The following is a 23,008-nucleotide window of genomic DNA, read 5'->3' as shown; positions in this document are numbered from 1 at the left end:
CAATAATCTGGAGAGTTTTTGTAAGATGTTTCTTCCATCAACCAATGAAGAAACACATTGGTACTTTCCCATGATGAGTGAGTGCTTCAGGATCTCTTGCACTTACATGTGCAGCAGAGTACTGTAATGAAGCATGCTGGGTCCATAACCCAGAGGTAGGCAGATTGAAACTATTCTCTGCTATATGCATTTTTTTTTGTTAATTAAAGTAATCCAAAACTGGGATTGACATTTTTGCTCTTTTATTTTTACTTAAAGTACAATAACTTTTACCATTTTAATTTGTTTTAATAGTATATTGACAGTATTGTTTTCTTTCAAAAATCCAATTAATTTTCTTTACCCGATTATTAAAATGGTAATTGACAAAACAAACTACATTGTCACCAGAAGAGCAATACAAAATGTACAAGTGATATATTAAAATCATCTTTCCAGCTTGAATTTCAATGATGCATTGGGGCAACGATTTTGTGAGAAACATCTTCACCCTTAAATAAAGATTTTCTTAATTCCTTACCTGTGTGCTAATTAGATATCACCTTGTTTTCACATTAAACAGACTTCCACATGAGAAAACAGCAAAGATGCAGTGGCGTTAATGTTTCCTGGTGTCAACCTGTATTATTTCCGTAGATATTGAAATGAGGATGCATCTTGCTGCCTTTCCAATGAAGCATGTTTAATTTAGTAATAGGTGAAAAACCATCCCTACAAAGATGTTAATCAGATACTTGGCTTTGTGGACACTTTTCAGAGAACAAATTTGTTATAAAAATAAAGCCAGAAAATGAAGAGCTGTTTAATCACTCAATTGGATTTTTCTGCCAGCATTTTTCTTTTTCTCTGCAACCCACTGCTAAATTGTGCTTCCTAGCTGTTTTTTTATAAAATCACTTAATCAAATCTAACTCTGATTACATCAGAGAAGGCCAGGTACCCTACACCATAAGAGGGGGTTTGCAATTTTGACTTGTCTACTTAAATATCACCAAAATCTGATCACAAGGTCAATTACGTCCCTGGGTGGGATTGAACCACCAACCTTTTGATTAATAGCTGAACACACTAACCGATTGCGCCACAGAGACACTTTGCAAAAAGTACATACTGACAAAGACTAATAAGCATTCATCTAGAACGTTTCCTAGAAAAACTTTAAAAAGTCAATAATCTGGAGAGTTTTTGTAAGATGTTTCTTCCAGCAACCAATGAAGAAACACATTGGTACTTTCGCATGATGAGTGAGTGCTTCAGGATCTCTTGCACTTACATGTGTAGCAGAGTACTGCACTGGAAGCATGCTGGGCCCATAACCCAGAGGTAGGCAGATTGAAACTATCCTTTGCTATATGCATTTTTTTTTGTTCATTAAAGTAATCCAAAACTGGGATTGATATTTTAGCTTTTATTTTTACTTAAAGTACAATAACTTTTACCATTTTAATTTGTTTTAATAGTATATTGACAGTATTGTTTTCTTTCAAAAATCCAATTAATTTTCTTTACCCGATTATTAAAATGGTAATTGACAAAAACAAACTACATTGTCACCAGAAGAGCAATACAAAATGTACAAGTGATATATTAAAATCATCTTTCCAGCTTGAATTTCAATGATGCATTGGGGCAACGATTTTGTGAGAAACATCTTCACCCTTAAATAAAGATTTTCTTAATTCCTTACCTGTGTGCTAATTAGATATCACCTTGTTTTCACATTAAACAGACTTCCATATGAGAAAACAGCAAAGATGCAGTGGCTTGGATTTTTGAAAGAAAACAATACTGTCAATATACTATTAAAACAAATTAAAATGGTAAAAGTTATTGTACTTTAAGTAAAAATAAAAGCTAAAATATCAATCCCAGTTATGAATTACTTTAATGTACAAAAAAATAATGCATATAGCAAAGGATAGTTTCAATCTGCCTACCTCTGGGTTATGGGCCCAGCATGCTTCCATTGCAGTACTCTGCTGCACATGTAAGTGCAAGAGATCCTGAAGCACTCACTCATCATGCGAAAGTACCAATGTGTTTCTTCATTGGTTGCTGGAAGAAACATCTTACAAAAACTCTCCAGATTATTGACTTTTTAAAGTTTTTCTAGGAAACGTTCTAGATGAATGCTTATTAGTCTTTGTCAGTATGTATTTTCTGCAAAGTGTCTCTGTGGCGCAATCGGTTAGTGTGTTCAGCTATTTATCAAAAGGTTGGTGGTTCAATCCCACCCAGGGACGTAATTGACCTTGTGATCAGATTTTGGTGATATTTAAGTAGACAAGTCAAAATTGCAAACCCCCTCTTATGGTGTAGGGTACCTGGCCTTCTCTGATGTAATCAGAGTTAGATTTGATTAAGTGATTTTATAAAAAAAACAGCTAGGGAGCACAATTTAGCAGTGGGTTGCAGAGAAAAAGAAAAATGCTGGCAGAAAAATCCAATTGAGTGATTAAACAGCTCTTCATTTTCTGGCTTTATTTTTATGATAACAAATTTGTTCTCAGAAAAGTGTCCACAAAGCCAAGTATCTGATTAACATCTTTGTAGGGATGGTTTTTCACCTATTACTAAATTAAACTTGCTTCATTGGAAAGGCAGCAAGATGCATCCTCATTTCAATATCTACGGAAATAATACAGGTTGACACCAGGAAACATTAACGCCACTGCATCTTTGCTGTTTTCTCATGTGGAAGTCTGTTTAATATGAAAACAAGGTGATATCTAATTAGCACACAGGTAAGGAATTAAGAAAATCTTTATTTAAGGGTGAAGATGTTTCTCACAAAATCATTGCCCCAATGCATCATTGAAATTCAAGCTGGAAAGATGATTTTAATATATCACTTGTACATTTTGTATTGCTCTTCTGGTGACAATGTAGTTTGTTTTTGTCAATTACCATTTTAATAATCGGGTAAAGAAAATTAATTGGATTTTTGAAAGAAAACAATACTGTCAATATACTATTAAAACAAATTAAAATGGTAAAAGTTATTGTACTTTAAGTAAAAATAAAAGAGCAAAAATATCAATCCCAGTTTTGGATTACTTTAATTAACAAAAAAAAATGCATATAGCAGAGGATAGTTTCAATCTGCCTACCTCTGGGTTATGGACCCAGCACTTCCATTACAGTACTCTGCTGCACATGTAAGTGCAAAAGATCCTGAAGCACTCACTCATCATGGGAAAGTACCAATGTGTTTCTTCATTGGTTGATGGAAGAAACATCTTACAAAAACTCTCCACATTATTGACTTTTTAAAATGTTTCTAGGAATCGTTCTAGATGAATGCTTATTAGCCTTTGTCAGTATGAACTTTTGCAAAGTGTTGCTGTGGCGCAATCAGTTAGTGTGTAAGGCTATTAACCAAAAGGTTGGTGGTTCAATCCCACCCAGAGACTTAATTGACCTTGTTATCAGATTTTGGTGATCTTTAAGTAGACAAGTCAAAATTTCAAACTCCCCTGTTATGGTGTAGGGTACCTGGCCTTCTCTGATGTAATCAGAGTTAGATTTGATTCAGTGATTTTATAAAAACAGCTAGGAAGCACAATTTAGCAGTGGGTTGCAGAGAAAAAGAAATATGCTGGCAGAAAAATCCAATTGAGTGATTAAACAGCTCTTCATTTTCTGGCTTTATTTTATGCTAACAAATTTGTGCTCTGAAAAGTGTCCACAAAGCCAAGTATCTGATTAACACCTTTGTAGGGATGGTTTTTCACCTATTATTAAATTAAACTTGCTTCATTGGAAAGGCAGCAAGTGATGTCATCCAAGCAGTGGGTCAAAGTTGGCTTCAAACCTCGTCTGCTTATGAAAAGAGAAAAGGGGTATGCAGGGCATGGCGGCCTTTTGCGGTGCTTGGATGACCCCTAGTTCGCATTAAATAATGCAGTCGAGTTTCCCACATTTGGGGAAATCACAGGGGTCAGCATACCCAGAATGCAATGAATGAACCGCTCCCTGGGAGAACAGTCTTCATGACCATGGTATCTCCTATGCAAAATAAGTATGATTTGGGATAGGGCTGGGGAGGGCCGCTGCTCAGGCACATCTCTGTCAAGTAAAGGAGATTCAACTGAGGCAGCACAAGGGAACTCTCATCTGGGGACAACAACTGCAGGGAGAACACATATTTTCAGATGAACATGGGAGGGCAGAAGGCTGCCTAATACTGAAGCACCCCCAAACAACAAACCAAATGCAACAACTAGTGCAAGCATTCCTGGGGGAAGGCCTGCAGCAGATGGATTTGCATATGGCGATGTCATCCAAGCAGTGGGTCAAAGTTGGCTTCAACCCTCGTCTGCATATGAAAAGAGAAAAGGGGCGTGCAGGGCATGGCGGCCTTTTGCGGCACTTGGATGACACCTAGTTCACATTTCTTGCAGCAGCTGGGCACTGTAACAGCTCCAGAGCTGCTCTGTAAGGCAAGTAAAAGGGTGTGGGCCCTGCAGCACTACCTGTAGTTCGCATTGTGCGAGACCCCTAGTTCGCATTAAACACCCCCACCCTCCTTCGGTGTGGGGCTCATGTTGGCCATGCCCCAGCCCCTGAAGCATTCACGCTGATTTCTTGCAGCAGCTGGGCACTGTAACAGCTCAAGAGCTGCTCTGTAAGGCAAGTAAAAGGGTGTGGGCCCTGCAGCACTACCTGTAGTTTGCATTGTGCTTTGGAAGGCACAAAGTAAGCAGACGGGAAGAGAAGTCAGGATAGTGCACAAGGGTATAGACGGGAGGGGCTCAAGAAAAAAGAAGTGGAAACAGACAGCAAACTAGGCTTCCAATGCACAATGCAAACTACAGGTAGTGCTGCAGGGCCCACACCCTTTTACTTGCCTTACAGAGCAGCTCTGGAGCTGTTTAATCACTCAATTGGATTTTTCTGCCAGCATAATTTTTCTCTTACGTCCTAGAGGATGCTGGGGACTCCGTAAGGACCATGGGGGATAGACGGGCTCCGCAGGAGACATGGGCACTTTAAGAAAGACTTTAGATCTGGGTGTGCACTGGCTCCTCCCTCTATGCCCCTCCTCCAGACCTCAGTTTACTACTGTGCCCAGAGGAGACTGGGTGCTTTTCAGGGAGCTCTCCTGAGTTTCCTGACAGAAAGTATATTTGTTAGATTTTTTTATTTTCAGGGAGCCTGCTGGCAACAGACTCCCTGCATCGAGGGGCGGAGGGGAGAGATGCACACCTACTTCTGTGAGTTGATAGGCTCTGCTTCTTAGGCTACTGTACAGCATTAGCTCCAGAGGGATCGGTACGCAGGTCTCACCCTCGCCGTCCGTCCCAGCGCCGCGCCGCCGTCCCCCTCGCAGAGCCGGAAGATAGAAGCCGGGTGAGTATGAGAAGAAAAGAAGACTTCAGAGGCGGCGGAAGACTTCATGATCTTCACTGAGGTAACGCACAGCAGTAAAGCTGTGCTCCATTGCTCCCATACACCTCTCACACGGCAGTCAGTGTAAGGGTGAAGGGCGCAGGGGGGACGCCCTGGGCAGCAATATAGACCTCTCTTTGGCAAAATAAATATATATGCAGCTAGGCACTGTATATATATATAAGAGCCCCCGCCTTTTTTTTACTATATTTGAGCGGGACAGAAGCCCGTCGCTGAGGGGGTGGGGCTTCTCCCTCAGCACTCACCAGCGCCATTTTCTCCACAGCACCGCTGAGGGGAAGCTCCACGGACTCTCCCCTGCTTATACCACGGTAGAAAGAGGGTCTTAAAGAAGAGGGGGGCACATAATTAGGCGCATATATATATGGAAATACAGCGCTACTGGGTAAACATAAAATTATTGTGTTTTTTTCCTGGGTCATATAGCGCTGGGGTGTGTGCTGGCATACTCTCTCTCTCTGTCTCTCCAAAGGGCCTTGTTGGGGAACTGTCCTCAGATAAGAGGATTCCCTGAGTGTATGGTGTGTCGGTACACGTGTGTCGACATGTCTGAGGTAGAAGGCTCTCCTAGAGAGGAGCAGGAGCAAATTAATGTGGTGTCTCCATCGACAACGCCGACACCTGACTGGATGGATATGTGGAATGTTTTAAGTGCTAATGTAAACTTATTACACAAGAGATTAGACAAAGCTGAAGCTAGGGAACAGTCAGGGAGTCAACCCATGCCTGTCCCTATGTCGCAGGGACCTTCGGGGTCTCAAAAGCGCCCACTATCCCAAATAGTTGACACAGATACCGACACGGATTCTGACTCCAGTGTCGACTACGATGATGCAAAGTTACAGCCAAAATTGGCTAAATGTATTCGATATATGATTATTGCACTAAAAGATGTTTTGCACATCACAGAGTCCCCTGTCCCTGACACGAGGGTACACATGTATAAGGGAAAGAAACCTGAGATAACCTTTCCCCCCTCACATGAGTTGAACGAATTATGTGAAAAAGCTTGGGAATCTCCAGACAAAAAGCTGCAGATTCCCAAAAGGATTCTTATGGCGTATCCTTTCCCGCCAATGGACAGGATACGGTGGGAATCCTCCCCTAGGGTTGATAAAGCATTGACACGCTTATCCAAAAAGGTAGCGCTGCCATCCCAGGATACGGCTACCATCAGGGACCCTGCTGACCGCAAGCAGGAGGTTACCCTAAAGTCCATTTACACACATTCTGGTACCTTACTCAGACCGGCAATTGCGTCGGCCGGGGTTGTAGCGCGGTGGCAGCGGAATTGCAGACCCGTCCTCAATTCCTGCTAAAAGTGGAATCATCCTTTCATATGAACCAACCTATTGTGATGCCTGTGGCTACGCGTGACTTGGAGGATTCCGAGTCCCTTGATGTGGTCAGGGCTTTGAAAATTTACGTGGCCAGAACGGCTAGAGTCAGAAAAACAGAAGCACTGTTTGTCCTGTATGCAGCCAACAAGATTGGCACCCCTGCTTCAAAGCAGACTATTGCTCTCTGGATCTGTAACACGATTCAGCAGGCGCATTCTATGGCGGCAAATCCATCTGCGAACTACAGGTAGTGCTGCAGGGCCCACACCCTTTTACTTGCCTTACAGAGCAGCTCTGGAGCTGTTACAGTGCCCAGCTGCTGCAAGAATTCAGCTTGAATGCTTCAGGGGCTGGGGCATAGCCAACATGAGCCCCACACCAAAGGAGGGTGGAGGTGTTTAATGCAAACTAGGGGTCAGCCTAGCGCCGCAAAAGGCCACCATGCCCTGCACGCCCCTTTTCTCTTTTCATATGCAGACGAGGGTTGAAGCCAACTTTGACCAACTGCTTGGATGACATCACCATATGCAAATCCATCTGCGGCAGGCCTTCCCCCAGGAATGCTTGCACTAGTTGTTGCATTTGGTTTGTTGTTTGGGGGTGCTTCAGTATTAGGCAGCCTTCTGCCCTCCCATGTTCATCTGAAAATATATGTTCTCCCTGCAGTTGTTGTCCCAAGATGAGAGTTCCCTTGTGCTGCCTCAGTTGAATCTCCTTTCCTTGACAGAGATGTGCATGAGCAGCGGCCCTCCCCAGCCCTATTCCAAATCATACTTATTTTGCATAGGAGATACCATGGTCATGAAGATTTTTCTCCCAGGGTGAGGTTCATTCATTGCATTTTGGGTATGCTGACCCCTGTGATTTCCCCAAATGTGGGAAACTCGACTGCATTATTTGTGGTAGTGGGAGGCTGTGTTTGTGATTTCTTCTGGTCAGCTCTGGTAAAAGTCAGATTTCTTTGTTTCAGATTTTCCTTTAGCCTTGTTCTTCTTTCGAGAGTTCCCTTGTGCTGCCTCAGTTGGATCTCCTTCACTTAACAGGGGGGTGCCCGAGCAGCGACCCTCCCCAGCTCTAGCCCAACTCCTACTTACCTGCCAGGTGAGATACTATGATCATGAAGGTGCTTCTCCCAGGGCAAGGCTCACCCATTGCACTCTGGGTGTGCTGCCCCTGCGATTTCCCCAAATGTGGGAAACTTGACTGCATAATTTGTGTTTCCCCTGGTCGGCTCTCGTATAATTCAGATCTCTTTGTCTCAGATCTCTCTCCAGCCTAGTTTGCTGTCTGTTTCCACTTCTCTTTTCTTCAGCCGCTCCCTTCTATACCCTTGTGCACTATCCTGACTTCTCCTCCCGTCTGCTTACTTTGTGCCTTCCAATGCACAATGCAAACTACAGGTAGTGCTGCAGGGCCCACACCCTTTTACTTGCCTTACAGAGCGTCTCTGGAGCTGTTACAGTGCCCAGCTGCTGCAAGAAATCTGCTTGAATGCTTCAGGGGATGGGACATGGCCAACATGAGCCCCACACCAAAGGAGGGTGGAGCAGAAGGCTGCCTAATACTGAAGCACCCCCAAACAACAAACCAAATGCAACAACTAGTGCAAGCATTCCTGGGGGAAGGCCTGCCGCAGATGGATTTGTGGTGATGTCATCCAAGCAGTTGGTCAAAGGTGGCTTCAACCCTCGTCTGCATATGAAAACAGAAAAGGGGCGTGCAGGGCATGGTGGCCTTTTGCGGCGCTTGACTGACCCCTAGTTTGCATTAAACACCTCCACCCTCCTTCGGTGTGGGGCTCATGTTGGCTATTCCCCAGCCCCTGAAGCATTCAAGCTGATTTCTTGCAGCAGCTGGCCACTGTAACAGCTCCAGAGCTGCTCTGTAAGGCAAGTAAAAGGGTGTGGGCCCTGCAGCACTACCTGTAGTTTGCATTGTGCATTGGAAGGCACAAAGTAAGCAGACGGGAGGAGAAGTCAGGATAGTGCACAAGGGTATAGAAGGGAGCGGCTGAAGAAAAGAGAAGTGGAAACAGACAGCAAACTAGGCTGGAGAGAGACCTGAGACAAAGAGATCTGAATTATACGAGAGCCGACCAGGGGAAACACAAATTATGCAGTCAAGTTTCCCACATTTGGGGAAATCGCAGGAGCAGCACACCCAGAGTACAATGGGTGAGCCTTGCCCTGGGAGAAGCACCTTCATGATCATAGTATCTCACCTGGCAGGTAAGTAGGAGTTGGGCTAGAGCTGGGGAGGGTCGCTGCTCGGGTACCCCCCTGTAAAGTGAAGGAGATCCAACTGAGGCAGCACAAGGGAACTCTCGAAAGAAGAACAAGGCTAAAGGAAAATCTGAGACAAAGAAATCTGACTTTTACCAGAGCTGACCAGAAGAAATCACAAACACAGCCTCCCACTACCACAAATAATGCAGTCAAGTTTCCCACATTTGGGGAAATCACAGGGGTCAGCATACCCAAAATGCAATGAATAAACCTCACCCTGGGAGAAAAATCTTCATGACCATGGTATCTCCTATGCAAAATAAGTATGATTTGGAATAGGGCTGGGGAGGGCCGCTGCTCATGCACATCTCTGTCAAGTAAAGGAGATTTAACTGAGGCAACACAAGGGAACTCTCATCTGGGGACAACAACTGCAGGGAGAACATATATTTTCAGATGAACATGGGAGGGCAGAAGGCTGCCTAATACTGAAGCACCCCCAAACAACAAACCAAATGCAACAACTAGTGCAAGCATTCCTGGGGAAGGCCTGCCGCAGATGGATTTGCATATGGTGATGTCATCCAAGCAGTGGGTCAAAGTTGGCTTCAACCCTCGTCTGCATATGAAAAGAGAAAAGGGGCGTGCAGGGCATGGTGGCCTTTTGCGGCGCTTGGCTGACCCCTAGTTTGCATTAAACACCTCCACCCTCCTTTGGTGTGGGGCTCATGTTGGCTATGCCCCAGCCCCTGAAGCATTCAAGCTGATTTCTTGCAGCAGCTGGGCACTGTAACAGCTCCAGAGCTGCTCTGTAAGGCAAGTAAAAGGGTGTGGGCCCTGCAGCACTACCTGTAGTTCGCATTGTGCGTTGGAAGGCACAAAGTAAGCAGACAGGAGGAGAAGTCAGGATAGTGCGCAAGGGCATAGAAGGGAGCGGCTCAAGAAAAGAGAAGTGGAAACAGACAGCAAACTAGGCTGGAGAGAGACCTGAGACAAAGAGATCTGAATTATACGAGAGCCGACCAGGGGAAACACAAATTATGCAGTCAAGTTTCCCACATTTGGGGAAATCGCAGGAGCAGCACACCCAGAGCAATGGGTGAGCCTTGCCCTGGGAGAAGCACCTTCATGATCATAGTATCTCACCTGGCAGGTAAGTAGGAGTTGGGCTAGAGCTGGGGAGGGTCGCTGCTCGGGTACCCCCCTGTAAAGTGAAGGAGATCCAAATGAGGCAGCACAAGGGAACTCTCGAAAGAAGAACAAGGCTAGAGGAAAATCTGAGACAAAGAAATCTGACTTTTACCAGAGCTGACCAGAGGAAAGCACAAACACAGTCCCCCACTACCACAAATAATGCAGTCAAGTTTCCCACATTTGGGGAAATCACAGGGGTCAGCATACCCAAAATGCAATGAATGAACCTCACCCTGGGAGAAAAATCTTCATGACCATGGTATCTCCTATGCAAAATAAGCATGATTTGGAATAGGGCTGGGGAGGGCCGCTGCTCATGCACATCTCTGTCAAGTAAAGGAGATTCAACTGAGGCAGCACAAGGGAACTCTCATCTTGGGTCAGCAACTGCAGGGAGAACACATATTTTCAGATGAACATGGGAGGGCAGAAGGCTGCCTAATACTGAAGCACCCCCAAACAACAAACCAAATGCAACAACTAGTGCAAGCATTCCTGGGGGAAGTTCTGCAGAAGACGGATTTGCATACGGTGATGTCATCCAAGCAGTGGGTCAAAGTTGGCTTCAACCCTCATCTGCATATGAAAAGAGAAAAGGGGCGTGCAGGGCATGGCGGCCTTTTGCGGTGCTTGGATGACCCGTAGTTCGCATTAAACACCTCCACCCTCCTTTGGTGTGGGGCTCATGTTGGCCATGCCCCATCCCCTGAAGCATTCAAGCTGATTTCTTGCAGCAGCTGGGCACTGTAACAGCTCCAGAGCTGCTCTGTAAGGCAAGTAAAAGGGTGTGGGCCCTGCAGCACTACCTGTAGTTTGCATTGTGCATTGGAAGGCACAAAGTAAGCAGACGGGAGGAGAAGTCAGGATAGTGCACAAGGGTATAGAAGGGAGCGGCTGAAGAAAAGAGAAGTGGAAACAGACAGCAAACTAGGCTGGAGAGAGACCTGAGACAAAGAGATCTGAATTATACGAGAGCCGACCAGGGGAAACACAAATTATGCAGTCAAGTTTCCCACATTTGGGGAAATTGCAGGAGCAGCACACCCAGAGTACAATGGGTGAGCCTTGCCCTGGGAGAAGCACCTTCATGATCATAGTATCTCACCTGGCAGGTAAGTAGGAGTTGGGCTAGAGCTGGGGAGGGTCGCTGCTCGGGTACCCCCCTGTAAAGTGAAGGAGATCCAACTGAGGCAGCACAAGGGAACTCTCGAAAGAAGAACAAGGCTAAAGGAAAATCTGAGACAAAGAAATCTGACTTTTACCAGAGCTGACCAGAGGAAAGCACAAACACAGTCTCCCACTACCACAAATAATGCAGTCAAGTTTCCCACATTTGGGGAAATCACAGGGGTCAGCATACCCAAAATGCAATGAATGAACCTCACCCTGGGAGAAAAATCTTCATGACCATGGTATCTCCTATGCAAAATAAGTATGATTTGGAATAGGGCTGGGGAGGGCCGCTGCTCATGCACATCTCTGTCAAGTAAAGGAGATTCAACTGAGGCAGCACAAGGGAACTCTCATCTTGGGACAACAACTGCAGGGAGAACACATATTTTCAGATGAACATGGGAGGGCAGAAGGCTGCCTAATACTGAAGCACCCCCAAACAACAAACCAAATGCAACAACTAGTGCAAGCATTCCTGGGGGAAGTTCTGCAGAAGACGGATTTGCATACGGTGATGTCATCCAAGCAGTGGGTCAAAGTTGGCTTCAACCCTCATCTGCATATGAAAAGAGAAAAGGGGCGTGCAGGGCATGGCGGCCTTTTGCGGTGCTTGGATGACCCCTAGTTCGCATTAAACACCTCCACCCTCCTTTGGTGTGGGGCTCATGTTGGCCATGCCCCATCCCCTGAAGCATTCAAGCTGATTTCTTGCAGCAGCTGGGCACTGTAACAGCTCCAGAGCTGCTCTGTAAGGCAAGTAAAAGGGTGTGGGCCCTGCAGCACTACCTGTAGTTTGCATTGTGCATTGGAAGGCACAAAGTAAGCAGACGGGAGGAGAAGTCAGGATAGTGCACAAGGGTATAGAAGGGAGCGGCTGAAGAAAAGAGAAGTGGAAACAGACAGCAAACTAGGCTGGAGAGAGACCTGTGACAAAGAGATCTGAATTATACGAGAGCCGACCAGGGGAAACACAAATTATGCAGTCAAGTTTCCCACATTTGGGGAAATCGCAGGAGCAGCACACCCAGAGTACAATGGGTGAGCCTTGCCCTGGGAGAAGCACCTTCATGATCATAGTATCTCACCTGGCAGGTAAGTAGGAGTTGGGCTAGAGCTGGGGAGGGTCGCTGCTCGGGTACCCCCCTGTAAAGTGAAGGAGATCCAACTGAGGCAGCACAAGGGAACTCTCGAAAGAAGAACAAGGCTAAAGGAAAATCTGAGACAAAGAAATCTGACTTTTACCAGAGCTGACCAGAGGAAAGCACAAACACAGTCTCCCACTACCACAAATAATGCAGTCAAGTTTCCCACATTTGGGGAAATCACAGGGGTCAGCATACCCAAAATGCAATGAATGAACCTCACCCTGGGAGAAAAATCTTCATGACCATGGTATCTCCTATGCAAAATAAGTATGATTTGGAATAGGGCTGGGGAGGGCCGCTGCTCATGCACATCTCTGTCAAGTAAAGGAGATTCAACTGAGGCAGCACAAGGGAACTTTCATCTGGGGACAACAACTGCAGGGAGAACACATATTTTCAGATGAACATGGGAGGGCAGAAGGCTGCCTAATACTGAAGCACCCCCAAACAACAAACCAAATGCAACAACTAGTCCAAGCATTCCTGGGGGAAGTTCTGCAGAAGACGGATTTGCATACGGTGATGTCATCCAAGCAGTGGGTCAAAGTTGGCTTCAACCCTCATCTGCATATGAAAAGAGAAAAGGGGCGTGCAGGGCATGGTGGCCTTTTGCGGTGCTTGGATGACCCCTAGTTCGCATTAAACACCTCCACCCTCCTTTGGTGTGGGGCTCATGTTGGCCATGCCCCATCCCCTGAAGCATTCAAGCTGATTTCTTGCAGCAGCTGGGCACTGTAACAGCTCCAGAGCTGCTCTGTAAGGCAAGTAAAAGGGTGTGGGCCCTGCAGCACTACCTGTAGTTTGCATTGTGCATTGGAAGGCACAAAGTAAGCAGATGGGAGGAGAAGTCAGGATAGTGCACAAGGGTATAGAAGGGAGCGGCTGAAGAAAAGAGAAGTGGAAACAGACAGCAAACTAGGCTGGAGAGAGACCTGAGACAAAGAGATCTGAATTATACGAGAGCCGACCAGGGGAAACACAAATTATGCAGTCAAGTTTCCCACATTTGGGGAAATCGCAGGGGCAGCACACCCAGAGTGCAATGGGTGAGCCTTGCCCTGGGAGAAGCACCTTCATGATCATAGTATCTCACCTGGCAGGTAAGTAGGAGTTGGGCTAGAGCTGGGGAAAGTCGCTGTTCGGGCACCCCCCTGTCAAGTGAAAGAGATCCAACTGAGGCAGCACAAGGGAACTCTCGAAAGAAGAACAAGGCTAGAGGAAGATCTGAGACAAAGAAATCTGACTTTTTCCAGAGCTGACCAGAGGAAAGCACAAACACAGTCCCCCACTACCACAAATAATGCAGTCGAGTTTCCCACATTTGGGGAAATCACAGGGGTCAGCATACCCAAAATGCAATGAATGAACCTCACCCTGGGAGAACAATCTTCATGACCATGGTATCTCCTATGCAAAATAAGTATGATTTGGGATAGGGCTGGGGAGGGCCGCTGCTCATGCACATCTCTGTCAAGTAAAGGAGATTCAACTGAGGCAGCACAAGGAAACTCTCATCTGGGGACAACAACTGCAGGGAGAACACATATTTTCAGATGAACATGGGAGGGCAGAAGGCTGCCTAATACTGAAGCACCCCCAAACAACAAACCAAATGCAACAACTAGTACAAGCATTCCTGGGGGAAGTTCTGCAGAAGACGGAATTGCATACGGTGATGTCATCCAAGCAGTGGGCCAAAGTTGGCTGGAACCCTCATCTGCATATGAAAAGAGAAAAGGGGTATGCAGGGCATGGCGGCCTTTTGCGGCGCTTGGATGACCCTTAGTTCGCATTAAACACCCCCACCCTCCTTCGGTGTGGGGCTCATGTTGGCCATGCCCCATCCCCTGAAGCATTCAAGCTGATTTCTTGCAGCAGCTTGGCACTGTAACAGCTCCAGAGCTGTTCTGTTAGGCAAGTAAAAGGGTGTGGGCCCTGCAGCACTACCTGTAGTTTGCATTGCGCATTGGAAGGCACAAAGTAAGCAGACAGGAGGAGAAGTCAGGATAGTGCACAAGGGTATAAAAGGGAGCGGCTCAAGAAAAGAGAAGTTGAAACAGACAGCAAACTAGGCTGGAGAGAGACCTGAGACAAAGAGATCTGAATTATACGAGACCTGACCAGGGGAAACACAAATTATGCAGTCAAGTTTCCCACATTTGGGGAAATCGCAGGGGCAGCACACCCAGAGTGCAATGGGTGAGCCTTGCCCTGGGAGAAGCACCTTCATGATCATAGTATCTCACCTGGCAGGTAAGTAGGAGTTGGGCTAGAGCTGGGGAGGGTCGCTGCTCGGGCACCCCCCTGTCAAGTGAAGGAGATCCAACTGAGGCAGCACAAGGAAACTCTCGAAAGAAGAACAAGGCTAGAGGAAGATCTGAGACAAAGAAATTTGACTTTTACCAGAGCTGACCAGAGGAAAACACAAACACAGTCCCCCACTACCAACAAATAAAGCAGTCGCGTTTCCCACATTTGGGGAAATCACAGGGGTCAGCATACCCAGAATGCAATGAATGAACCTCACCCTGGGAGAGTAATCTTCATGACCATGGTATCTCCTATGCAAAATAAGTATGATTTGGGATAGGGCTGGGGAGGGCCGCTGCTCATGCACATCTCTGTCAAGTAAAGGAGATTCAACTGAGGCAGCACAAGGGAACTCTCATCTGGGGACAACAACTGCAGGGAGAACACATATTTTCAGATGAACATGGGAGGGCAGAAGGCTGCCTAATACTGAAGCACCCCCAAACAACAAACCAAATGCAACAACTAGTGCAAGCATTCCTGGGGTAAGTTCTGCAGAAGACGGATTTGCATACGGTGATGTCATCCAAGCAGTGGGTCAAAGTTGGCTTCAACCCTCATCTGCATATGAAAAGAGAAAAGGGGCGTGCAGGGCATGGCGGCCTTTTGCGATGCTTGGATGACCCCTAGTTCGCATTAAACACCCCCACCCTCCTTTGGTGTGGGGCTCATGTTGGCCATGCCCCATCCCCTGAAGCATTCAAGCTGATTTATTGCAGCAGCTGGGCACTGTAACAGCTCCAGAGCTGCTCTGAACGGCAAGTAAAAGGGTGTGGGCCCTGCAGCACTACCTGTAGTTTGCATTGTGCATTGGAAGGCACAAAGTAAGCAGACGTGAGAAGTCAGGATAGTGCGCAAGGGCATAGAAGGGAGCGGCTCAAGAAAAGAGAAGTTGAAACAGACAGCAAACTAGGCTGGAGAGAGACCTGAGACAAAGAGATCTGAATTATACGAGAGCCGACCAGGGGAAACACAAATTATGCAGTCAAGTTTCCCACATTTGGGGAAATCGCAGGAGCAGCACACCCAGAGTGCAATGGGTGAGCCTTGCCCTGGGAGAAGCACCTTCCTGATTATAGTATCTCACCTGGCAGGTAAGTAGGAGTTGGGCTAGAGCTTGGGAGGGTCGCTGCTCGGGCACCCCCCTGTCAAGTGAAGGAGATCCAACTGAGGCAGCACAAGGAAACTCTCGAAAGAAGAACAAGGCTAGAGGAAGATCTGAGACAAAGAAATCTGACTTTTACCAGAGCTGACCAGAGGAAAGCACAAACACAGTCCCCCACTACCACAAATAATGCAGTCGAGTTTCCCAAATTTGGGGAAATCACAGGGGTCAGCATACCCAGAATGCAATGAATGAACCTCACCCTGGGAGAACAATCTTCATGACCATGGTATCTCCTATGCAAAATAAGTATGATTTGGGATAGGGCTGGGGAGGGCCGCTGCTCAGGCACATCTCTGTCAAGTAAAGGAGATTCAACTGAGGCAGCACAAGGGAACTCTCATCTGGGGACAACAACTGCAGGGAGAACACATATTTTCAGATGAACATGGGAGGACAGAAGGCTGCCTAATACTGAAGCACCCCCAAACAACAAACCAAATGCAACAACTAGTAAAAGCATTCCTTGGTGAAGGTCTGCAGAAGACGGATTTGCATACGGTGATGTCATCCAAGCAGTGGGCCAAAGTTGGCTGGAACCCTCATCTGCATATGAAAAGAGAAAAGGGTTATGCAGGGCATGGCGGCCTTTTGCGGCGCTTGGATGACCCCTAGTTCGCATTAAACACCTCCACCCTCCTTGGGTGTGGGGCTCATGTTGGCTATGCCCCAGCCCCTGAAGCATTCAAGCTGATTTCTTGCAGCAGCTGGGCACTGTAACAGCTCCAGAGCTGCTCTGTAAGGCAACTAAAAGGGTGTGGGCCCTGCAGCACTACCTGTAGTTCGCATTGTGCGTAGGAAGGCACAAAGTAAGCAGACGGGAGAAGTCAGGATAGTGCGCAAGGGCATAGAAGGGAGCGGCTCAAGAAAAGAGAAGTGGAAACAGACAGCAAACTAGGCTGGAGAGAGACCTGAGACAAAGAGATCTGAATTATACGAGAGCCGACCAGGGGAAACACAAATTATGCAGTCAAGTTTCCCACATTTGGGGAAATCGCAGGGGCAGCACACCCAGAGTGCAATGGGTGAGCCTTGCCCTGGGAGAAGCACCTTCATGATCATAGTATCTCACCTGGCAGGTAAGTAGGAGTTGGGCAAGAGCTGGGGAGGGTCGCTGCTCGGGCACCCCCCTGTCAAGTGAAGGAGATCCAACTGAGGCAGCACAAAGGAACTCTCGAAAGAAGAACAAGGCTAGAGGAAGATCTGAGACAAAGAAATCTGACTTTTACCAGAGCTGACCAGAAGAAAGCACAAACACAGTCCCCCCACTACCAACAAATAAAAGCAGTCGCGTTTCCCACATTTGGGGAAATCACAGGGGTCAGCATACCCAGAATGCAATGAATGAACCTCACCCTGGGAGAGTAATCTTCATGACCATGGTATCTCCTATGCAAAATAAGTATGATTTGGGATAGGGCTGGGGAGGGCCGCTGCTCATGCACATCTCTGTCAAGTAAAGGAGATTCAACTGAGGCAGCACAAGGGAACTCTCATCTGGGGACAACAACTGCAGGGAGAACACATATTTTCAGATGAACATGGGAGGGCAGAAGGCTGCCTAATACTGAAGCACCCCCAAACAACAAACCAAATGCAACAACTAGTGCAAGCATTCCTGGGGGAAGGCCTGCAGCAGATGGATTTGCATACGGTGATGTCATCCAAGCAGTGGGTCAAAGTTGGCTTCAACCCTCGTCTGCATATGAAAAGAGAAAAGGGGCGTGCAGGGCATGGCGGCCTTTTGCGACGCTTGGATGACCCCTAGTTCGCATTAAACACCTCCACCCTCCTTCGGTGTGGGGCTCATGTTGGCTATGCCCCAGCCCCTGAAGCATTCAAGCTGATTTCTTGCAGCAGCTGGGCACTGTAACAGCTCCAGAGCTGCTCTGTACGGCAAGTAAAAGGGTGTGGGCCCTGCAGCACTACCTGTAGTTTGCATTGTGCATTGGAAGGCACAAAGAAAGCAGACAGGAGGAGAAGTCAGGATAGTGCACAAGGGTATAAAAGGGAGGGGCTCATGAAAAAAGAAGTTGAAACAGACAGCAAATTAGGCTGGAGAGAGACCTGAGACAAAGAGATCTGAATTATACGAGAGCCGACCAGGGGAAACACAAATTATGCAGTCAAGCTTCCCACATTTGGGGAAATCAGAGTGCAATGGGTGAGCCTTGCCCTGGGAGAAGCACCTTCATGATCATAGTATCTCACCTGGCAGGTAAGTAGGAGTTGGGCTAGAGCTGGGGAGGGTCGCTGCTCGGGCACCCCCCTGTCAAGTGAAAGAGATCCAACTGAGGCAGCACAAGGGAACGCTCGAAAGAAGAACAAGGCTAGAGGAAGATCTGAGACAAAGAAATCTGACTTTTACCAGAGCTGACCAGAGGAAAGCACAAACACAGTCCCCCACTACCACAAATAATGCAGTCGAGTTTCCCACATTTGGGGAAATCACAGGGGTCAGCATACCCAGAATACAATGAATGAACCTCACCCTGGGAGAACAATCTTCATGACCATGGTATCTCCTATGCAAAATAAGTATGATTTGGGATAGGGCTGGGGAGGGCCGCTGCTCAGGCACATCTCTGTCAAGTAAAGGAGATTCAACTGAGGCAGCACAAGGGAACTCTCATCTGGGGACAACAACTGCAGGGAGAACACATATTTTCAGATGAACATGGGAGGGCAGAAGGCTGCTTAATACTGAAGCACCCCCAAACAACAAACCAAATGCAACAACTAGTGCAAGCATTCCTGGGGGAAGGCCTGCAGCAGATGGATTTGCATACGGTGATGTCATCCAAGCAGTGGGTCAAAGTTGGCTTCAACCCTCGTCTGCATATGAAAAAAGAAAAGGGGCGTGCAGGGCATGGCGGCCTTTTGCGGCGCTTGGATGACCCCTAGTTCACATTAAACACCTCCACCCTCCTTCGGTGTGGGGCTCATGTTGGCTATGCCCCAGCCCCTGAAGCATTCAAGCTGATTTCTTGCAGCAGCTGGGCACTGTAACAGCTCCAGAGCTGCTCTGTACGGCAAGTAAAAGGGTGTGGGCCCTGCAGCACTACCTGTAGTTTGCATTGTGCATTGGAAGGCACAAAGTAAGCAGACAGGAGGAGAAGTCAGGATAGTGCACAAGGGTATAAAAGGGAGGGGCTCATGAAAAAAGAAGTGGAAACAGACAGCAAACTAGGCTGGAGAGAGACCTGAGACAAAGAGATCTGAATTATACGAGAGCTGACCAGGGGAAACACAAATTATGCAGTCAAGCTTCCCACATTTGGGGAAATCGCAGGGGCACCACACCCAGAGTGCAATGGGTGAGCCTTGCCCTGGGAGAAGCACCTTCATGATCAAAGTATCTCACCTGGCAGGTAAGTAGGAGTTGGGCTAGAGCTGAGGAGGGTCGCTGCTCTGGCACCCCCCTGTCAAGTGAAAGAGATCCAACTGAGGCAGCACAAGGGAACTCTCGAAAGAAGAACAAGGCTAGAGGAAGATCTGAGACAAATAAATCTGACTTTTACCAGAGCTGTCCAGAGGAAAGCACAAACACAGTCCCCCACTACCACAAATAATGCAGTCGAGTTTCCCACATTTGGGGAAATCACAGGGGTCAGCATACCCAGAATGCAATGAATGAACCTCACCCTGGGAGAACAATCTTCATGACCATGGTATCGCCTATGCAAAATAAGTATGATTTTGGATAGGGCTGGGGAGGGCCGCTGCTCAGGCACATCTCTGTCAAGTAAAGGAGATTCAACTGAGGCAGCACAAGGGAACTCTCATCTGGGGACAACAACTGCAGGGAGAACACATATTTCCAGATAAACATGGGAGGGCAGAAGGCTGCCTAATACTGAAGCACCCCCAAACAACAAACCAAATGCAACAACTAGTACAAGCATTCCTGGGGGAAGGCCTGCAGCAGATGGATTTGCATATGGTGATGTCATCCAAGCAGTGGGTCAAAGTTGGCTTCAAAGAGAAAAGGGGCGTGCAGGGCATGGCGGCCTTTTGCGGCGCTTGGATGACCCCTAGTTCGCATTAAACACCTCCACCCTCCTTCGGTGTGGGGCTCATGTTGGCTATGCCCCAGCCCCTGAAGCATTCAAGCTGATTTCTTGCAGCAGCTGGGCACTGTAACAGCTCCAGAGCTGCTCTGAACGGCAAGTAAAAGGGTGTGGGCCCTGCAGCACTACCTGTAGTTTGCATTGTGCATTGGAAGGCACAAAGTAAGCAGACGGGAGAAGTCAGGATAGTGCGCAAGGGCATAGAAGGGAGCGGCTCAAGAAAAGAGAAGTTGAAACAGACAGCAAACTAGGCTGGAGAGAGACCTGAGACAAAGAGATCTGAATTATATGAGAGCCGACCAGGGGAAACACAAATTATGCAGTCAAGTTTCCCACATTTGGGGAAATCGCAGGAGCAGCACACCCAGAGTGCAATGGGTGAGCCTTGCCCTGGGAGAAGCACTTACATGATCATAGTATCTCACCTGCCAGGTAAGTAGAAGTTGGGCTAGAGCTGGGGAGGGTCGCTGCTCGGGTACCACCCTGTCAAGTGAAGGAGATCCAACTGAGGCAGCACAAGGGAACTCTCGAAAGAAGAACAAGGCTAGAGGAAGATCTGAGACAAATAAATCTGACTTTTACCAGAGCTGACCAGAGGAAAGCACAAACACAGTCCCCCACTACCACAAATAATGCAGTCGAGTTTCCCACATTTGGGGAAATCACAGGGGTCAGCATACCCAGAATGCAATGAATGAACCTCACCCTGGGAGAACAATCTTCATGACCATGGTATCTCCTATGCAAAATAAGTATGATTTGGGATAGGGCTGGGGAGGGCCGCTGCTCAGGCACATCTCTGTCAAGTAAAGGAGATTCAACTGAGGCAGCACAAGGGAACTCTCATCTGGGGACAACAACTGCAGGGAGAACACAAATTTTCAGATGAACATGGGAGGACAGAAGGCTGCCTAATAATGAAGCACCCCCAAACAACAAACCAAATGCAACAACTAGTGCAAGCATTCCTGGGGGAAGGCCTGCAGCAGATGGATTTGCATACGGTGATGTCATCCAAGCAGTGGGTCAAACAACAAACCAAATGCAACAACTAGTGCAAGCATTCCTGGGGGAAGGCCTGCAGCAGATGGATTTGCATACGGTGATGTCATCCAAGCAGTGGGTCAAAGTTGGCTTCAACCCTCGTCTGCATATGAAAAGAGAAAAGGGGCGTGCAGGGCATGGCGGCCTTTTGCGGTGCTTGGATGACCCCTAGTTCGCATTAAACACCTCCACCCTCCTTCGGTGTGGGGCTCATGTTGGCTATGCCCCAGCCCCTGAAGCATTCAAGCTGATTTCTTGCAGCAGCTGGGCACTGTAACAGCTCCAGAGCTGCTCTGTACGGCAAGTAAAAGGGTGTGGGCCCTGCAGCACTACCTGTAGTTTGCATTGTGCATTGGAAGGCACAAAGTAAGCAGGCAAGGTCCAGAGAACAGTTAGAGGTCGGAGTAGCACTATCTCAAGTAGTACTACGACAGCACGGATGGATTCTAAATATTCCAAAATCGCAGCTGATTCCGACGACACGTCTGCTGTTCCTAGGGATGATTCTGGACACAGTACAGAAAAAGGTGTTTCTCCCGGAGGAGAAAGCCAAGGAGTTATCCGACATAGTCAGGAACCTCCTAAGACCAGGCCAAGTGTCAGTACAATGCACAATGGTCCTGGGAAAGATGGTGGCTTCTTACGAAGCGATTCCATTCGGCAGATTCCATGCAAGAACTTTTCAGTGGGATCTGCTGGACAAATGGTCCGGATCGCATCTTCAAATGCATCAGCGGATAACCCTGTCTCCAAGGACAAGGATGTCTCTCCTGTGGTGGTTACAGAGTGCTCATCTCCTAGAGGGCCGCAGATTCGGCATTCAGGATTGGGTCCTGGTGACCACGGATGCCAGCCTGAGAGGCTGGGGAGCAGTCACACAGGGAAGAAATTTCCTGGGCTTGTGGTCAAGCATGGAAACGTCACTTCACATAAATATCCTGGAACTAAGGGCCATTTACAATGCCCTAAGTCAGGCAAGACCTCTGCTTCAGGGTCAGCCGGTGTTGATCCAGTCGGACAACATCACGGCAGTCGCCCACGTAAACAGACAGGGCGGCACAAGAAGCAGGAGGGCAATGATGGAAGTGGCAAGGATTCTTCGCTGGGCGGAGAATCATGTGATAGCACTGTCAGCAGTGTTCATTCCGGGAGTGGACAACTGGGAAGCAGACTTCCTCAGCAGACACGATCTTCACCCGGGGGAGTGGGGACTTCACCCAGAAGTCTTCCACATGATTGTGAACCGTTGGGAAAAACCAAAGGGTAGACATGATGGCGTCCCGCCTCAACAAAAAGCTGGACAGATATTGCGCCAGGTCAAGGGACCCTCAGGCAATAGCTGTGGACTCTCTGGTAACACCGTGGGTGTACCAGTCAGTGTATGTGTTCCCTCCTCTTCCTCTCATACCAAAAGTACTGAGAATCATAAGAAGGAGAGGAGTAAAGACTATACTCGTGGCTCCGGATTGGCCAAGAAGGACTTGGTACCCGGAAATTCAAGAGATGCTCACGGAAGACCCGTGGCCTCTACCTCTAAGAAAGGACCTGCTCCAGCAGGGACCATGTCTGTTCCAAGACTTACCGCGGCTGCGTTTGACGGCATGGCGGTTGAACGCCGGATCCTGAAGGAAAAAGGCATTCCGGATGAAGTCATCCCTACCCTGATCAAAGCCAGGAAGGATGTAACCATACAACATTATCACCGTATTTGGCGTAAATATGTTGCGTGGTGCGAGGCCAGGAAGGCCCCTACAGAGGAATTTCAACTGGGTCGTTTCCTGCATTTCCTGCAAACAGGACTGTCTATGGGCCTCAAATTAGGGTCCATTAAGGTTCAAATTTCGTCCCTGTCAATATTCTTCCAAAAAGAACTGGCTTCTGTTCCTGAAGTTCAGACGTTTGTCAAGGGAGTACTGCATATACAGCCTCC

General features: G+C 47.6%; 22 non-coding genes and 2 pseudogenes across 22 annotated transcripts; 2 read left to right on the top strand and 22 right to left on the bottom strand.

Moving 5' to 3' along the window:
- Positions 1-3,846: 3,846 nt before the first annotated feature.
- Positions 3,847-4,025, bottom strand: LOC135004428 (U1 spliceosomal RNA; annotated as a pseudogene).
- A 3,497-nt stretch (positions 4,026-7,522) lies between these two features.
- LOC135004408 (U1 spliceosomal RNA) lies at positions 7,523-7,686 on the top strand. Its single transcript, XR_010205181.1, has one exon. It is a non-coding gene; the product is annotated as a U1 spliceosomal RNA (small nuclear RNA).
- Positions 7,687-7,838: 152 nt separating this feature from the next.
- LOC135004414 (U1 spliceosomal RNA) lies at positions 7,839-8,001 on the top strand. The gene has a single exon (XR_010205186.1). It is a non-coding gene; the product is annotated as a U1 spliceosomal RNA (small nuclear RNA).
- An 824-nt stretch (positions 8,002-8,825) lies between these two features.
- LOC135004419 (U1 spliceosomal RNA) lies at positions 8,826-8,988 on the bottom strand. Its single transcript, XR_010205191.1, has one exon. It is a non-coding gene; the product is annotated as a U1 spliceosomal RNA (small nuclear RNA).
- Positions 8,989-9,140: 152 nt separating this feature from the next.
- On the bottom strand, positions 9,141-9,304 carry LOC135004407 (U1 spliceosomal RNA). Its single transcript, XR_010205180.1, has one exon. It is a non-coding gene; the product is annotated as a U1 spliceosomal RNA (small nuclear RNA).
- Positions 9,305-9,977: 673 nt separating this feature from the next.
- LOC135004426 (U1 spliceosomal RNA) lies at positions 9,978-10,138 on the bottom strand. The gene has a single exon (XR_010205197.1). It is a non-coding gene; the product is annotated as a U1 spliceosomal RNA (small nuclear RNA).
- A 152-nt stretch (positions 10,139-10,290) lies between these two features.
- On the bottom strand, positions 10,291-10,454 carry LOC135004404 (U1 spliceosomal RNA). Its single transcript, XR_010205177.1, has one exon. It is a non-coding gene; the product is annotated as a U1 spliceosomal RNA (small nuclear RNA).
- A 674-nt stretch (positions 10,455-11,128) lies between these two features.
- On the bottom strand, positions 11,129-11,291 carry LOC135004417 (U1 spliceosomal RNA). Its single transcript, XR_010205189.1, has one exon. It is a non-coding gene; the product is annotated as a U1 spliceosomal RNA (small nuclear RNA).
- Positions 11,292-11,443: 152 nt separating this feature from the next.
- LOC135004406 (U1 spliceosomal RNA) lies at positions 11,444-11,607 on the bottom strand. The gene has a single exon (XR_010205179.1). It is a non-coding gene; the product is annotated as a U1 spliceosomal RNA (small nuclear RNA).
- A 674-nt stretch (positions 11,608-12,281) lies between these two features.
- LOC135004418 (U1 spliceosomal RNA) lies at positions 12,282-12,444 on the bottom strand. The gene has a single exon (XR_010205190.1). It is a non-coding gene; the product is annotated as a U1 spliceosomal RNA (small nuclear RNA).
- A 152-nt stretch (positions 12,445-12,596) lies between these two features.
- Positions 12,597-12,760, bottom strand: LOC135004405 (U1 spliceosomal RNA). The gene has a single exon (XR_010205178.1). It is a non-coding gene; the product is annotated as a U1 spliceosomal RNA (small nuclear RNA).
- Positions 12,761-13,434: 674 nt separating this feature from the next.
- Positions 13,435-13,597, bottom strand: LOC135004413 (U1 spliceosomal RNA). Its single transcript, XR_010205185.1, has one exon. It is a non-coding gene; the product is annotated as a U1 spliceosomal RNA (small nuclear RNA).
- A 152-nt stretch (positions 13,598-13,749) lies between these two features.
- On the bottom strand, positions 13,750-13,913 carry LOC135004400 (U1 spliceosomal RNA). The gene has a single exon (XR_010205173.1). It is a non-coding gene; the product is annotated as a U1 spliceosomal RNA (small nuclear RNA).
- Positions 13,914-14,587: 674 nt separating this feature from the next.
- LOC135004415 (U1 spliceosomal RNA) lies at positions 14,588-14,750 on the bottom strand. The gene has a single exon (XR_010205187.1). It is a non-coding gene; the product is annotated as a U1 spliceosomal RNA (small nuclear RNA).
- Positions 14,751-14,902: 152 nt separating this feature from the next.
- Positions 14,903-15,067, bottom strand: LOC135004416 (U1 spliceosomal RNA). Its single transcript, XR_010205188.1, has one exon. It is a non-coding gene; the product is annotated as a U1 spliceosomal RNA (small nuclear RNA).
- Positions 15,068-15,738: 671 nt separating this feature from the next.
- On the bottom strand, positions 15,739-15,901 carry LOC135004420 (U1 spliceosomal RNA). The gene has a single exon (XR_010205192.1). It is a non-coding gene; the product is annotated as a U1 spliceosomal RNA (small nuclear RNA).
- Positions 15,902-16,053: 152 nt separating this feature from the next.
- On the bottom strand, positions 16,054-16,217 carry LOC135004429 (U1 spliceosomal RNA). Its single transcript, XR_010205199.1, has one exon. It is a non-coding gene; the product is annotated as a U1 spliceosomal RNA (small nuclear RNA).
- Positions 16,218-16,888: 671 nt separating this feature from the next.
- On the bottom strand, positions 16,889-17,051 carry LOC135004412 (U1 spliceosomal RNA). Its single transcript, XR_010205184.1, has one exon. It is a non-coding gene; the product is annotated as a U1 spliceosomal RNA (small nuclear RNA).
- A 152-nt stretch (positions 17,052-17,203) lies between these two features.
- LOC135004425 (U1 spliceosomal RNA) lies at positions 17,204-17,370 on the bottom strand. The gene has a single exon (XR_010205196.1). It is a non-coding gene; the product is annotated as a U1 spliceosomal RNA (small nuclear RNA).
- A 972-nt stretch (positions 17,371-18,342) lies between these two features.
- LOC135004430 (U1 spliceosomal RNA) lies at positions 18,343-18,506 on the bottom strand. Its single transcript, XR_010205200.1, has one exon. It is a non-coding gene; the product is annotated as a U1 spliceosomal RNA (small nuclear RNA).
- Positions 18,507-19,180: 674 nt separating this feature from the next.
- On the bottom strand, positions 19,181-19,343 carry LOC135004427 (U1 spliceosomal RNA). Its single transcript, XR_010205198.1, has one exon. It is a non-coding gene; the product is annotated as a U1 spliceosomal RNA (small nuclear RNA).
- Positions 19,344-19,495: 152 nt separating this feature from the next.
- LOC135004402 (U1 spliceosomal RNA) lies at positions 19,496-19,659 on the bottom strand. Its single transcript, XR_010205175.1, has one exon. It is a non-coding gene; the product is annotated as a U1 spliceosomal RNA (small nuclear RNA).
- Positions 19,660-20,332: 673 nt separating this feature from the next.
- Positions 20,333-20,474, bottom strand: LOC135004410 (U1 spliceosomal RNA; annotated as a pseudogene).
- A 152-nt stretch (positions 20,475-20,626) lies between these two features.
- LOC135004411 (U1 spliceosomal RNA) lies at positions 20,627-20,790 on the bottom strand. Its single transcript, XR_010205183.1, has one exon. It is a non-coding gene; the product is annotated as a U1 spliceosomal RNA (small nuclear RNA).
- Between the last annotated feature and the right edge of the window lie 2,218 nt (positions 20,791-23,008).

Source organism: Pseudophryne corroboree, unplaced genomic scaffold (genome assembly GCF_028390025.1).
Source record: "Pseudophryne corroboree isolate aPseCor3 unplaced genomic scaffold, aPseCor3.hap2 scaffold_1934, whole genome shotgun sequence".
Taxonomy (NCBI): domain Eukaryota; kingdom Metazoa; phylum Chordata; class Amphibia; order Anura; family Myobatrachidae; genus Pseudophryne; species Pseudophryne corroboree.
The sequence above is the reverse complement of the archived record's forward strand: the minus strand, read 5'-3'. Positions and strand labels throughout refer to the sequence as shown.